The sequence below is a fragment of the Lampetra planeri genome, chromosome 4, assembly GCF_965212315.1.
Source record: "Lampetra planeri chromosome 4, kcLamPlan1.2.h2, whole genome shotgun sequence".
NCBI classification, from domain to species: Eukaryota; Metazoa; Chordata; class Hyperoartia; order Petromyzontiformes; family Petromyzontidae; genus Lampetra; species Lampetra planeri.
In genome coordinates, this window is record NC_136110.1 from 16,681,366 (window position 1) to 16,683,865 (window position 2,500).

Below are 2,500 nucleotides of genomic sequence, written 5' to 3' on the forward strand. Positions count from 1 at the left end.
GTGCAGGTGCGATGGAAATATTTTCTCGTTTTGGTGTATGCTATATTTTTACAGACAGCTACCGACAAACGGTAGAAATTAGCGGGGATAGGCCTCAGACATTACCCAAAGCTCCGGGAACGTGAGCGACGCAAGACGAATGGGCATTTTAAAGCAGATCTATGGCAGTTACTGACAGTGCCTGGCGTGGGTTACTTGTCTCCGTTGTCGAGAGGGGAAGACGACCCATGTATATGTAAAGGGCGATTTTTTTAGCAACCGTTAAGGCTGTTTTTCCCCTTCACTTGTATCGAGAGGGAAGCAAAGAACATGTATGGCGTGTACGTTTTTTTACGAATTTTCATTAGCAATCTAACGACATGAATTGCGAAGACGTTTTTTGAACAATTGTATTCCTTTCCCAAAACATCGAGTGTTAGTGTATAAAACCGCTAGAGAAAATAAATTGGCAGGCGAAACTTAAAAAGGAGAGACCCATGAACAGCATGGCCAGGCGGCTCACCTCGACGTTTTTCCCCCGAGCAAAGTCCGCCGAGACCCCCTGTATCCCACGGGGATGTACTGGCGTGCACTTAAAGGTTGATGCCGCTCTGTTACTTGGGAAACGAACCACAAGCCAAATCCAGCTAATTTGTGAATGACTTAGCTCTCCTGCTTTCTCGAGAACGTGCTTTTTTCGTCGGATGAAACTTCCACAGGCTTTTCCAGCAGATTTGCACCTGCACTCAAAAAAGTCAAAATTTTTACACATAGACCCCATCAAACGGGAGAAATTGGCCCGGATTGCTCTCATGTGCGTTACGGGGCATCGTTTCTCTCGCGCCGAATTCTCTCGAGCTGGGAAATCGCTCATTTTTGCGTCGCCAAATATCGTACGAACGCCGTGAAACTTCCACAGGCTTTTTCAGCAGATTTGCACCTGCACTCAAAAAAGTCAAAATTTTTACACATAGACCCCATCAAACGGGAGAAATTGGCCCGGATTGCTCTCATGTGCGTTACGGGGCATCGTTTCTCTCGCGCCGAATTCCATCGAGCTGGGAAATCGCTCATTTTTGCGTCGCCAAATATCGTACGAACGCCGTGAAACTTCCACAGGCTTTTTCAGCAGATTTGCACCTGCACTCAAAAAAGTCAAAATTTTTACACATAGACCCCATCAAACGGGAGAAATTGGCCCGGATTGCTCTCATGTGCGTTACGGGGCATCGTTTCTCTCGCGCCGAATTCTCTCGAGCTGGGAAATCGCTCATTTTTGCGTCGCCAAATATCGTACGAACGCCGTGAAACTTCCACAGGCTTTTTCAGCAGATTTGCACGTGCACTCAAAAAAGTCAAAATTTTTACACATAGACCCCATCAAACGGGAGAAATTGGCCCGGATTGCTCTCATGTGCGTTACGGGGCATCGTTTCTGTCGCGCCGAATTCCATCGAGCTGGGAAATCGCTCATTTTTGCGTCGCCAAATATCGTACGAACGCCGTGAAACTTCCACAGGCTTTTTCAGCAGATTTGCACGTGCACTCAAAAAAGTCAAAATTTGTACACATAGACCCCATCAAACGGGAGAAATTGGCCCGGATTGCTCTCATGTGCGTTACGGGGCATCGTTTCTCTCGCGCCGAATTCTCTCGAGCTGGGAAATCGCTCATTTTTGCGTCGCCAAATATCGTACGAACGCCGTGAAACTTCCACAGGCTTTTTCAGCAGATTTGCACCTGCACTCAAAAAAGTCAAAATTTTTACACATAGACCCCATCAAACGGGAGAAATTGGCCCGGATTGCTCTCATGTGCGTTACGGGGCATCGTTTCTGTCGCGCCGAATTCCATCGAGCTGGGAAATCGCTCATTTTTGCGTCGCCAAATATCGTACGAACGCCGTGAAACTTCCACAGGCTTTTCCAGCAGATTTGCACGTGCACTCAAAAAAGTCAAAATTTTTACACATAGACCCCATCAAACGGGAGAAATTGGCCCGGATTGCTCTCATGTGCGTTACGGGGCATCGTTTCTCTCGCGCCGAATTCTCTCGAGCTGGGAAATCGCTCATTTTTGCGTCGCCAAATATCGTACGAACGCCGTGAAACTTCCACAGGCTTTTTCAGCAGATTTGCACGTGCACTCAAAAAAGTCAAAATTTTTACACATAGACCCCATCAAACGGGAGAAATTGGCCGGGATTGCTCTCATGTGCGTTACGGGGCATCGTTTCTCTCGCTCCGAATTCCATCGAGCTGGGAAATCGCTCATTTTTGCGTCGCCAAATATCGTACGAACGCCGTGAAACTTCCACAGGCTTTTTCAGCAGATTTGCACGTGCACTCAAAAAAGTCAAAATTTTTACACATAGACCCCATCAAACGGGAGAAATTGGCCGGGATTGCTCTCATGTGCGTTACGGGGCATCGTTTCTCTCGCGCCGAATTCCATCGAGCTGGGAAATCGCTCATTTTTGCGTCGCCAAATATCGTACGAACGCCGTGAAACTTCCACAGGC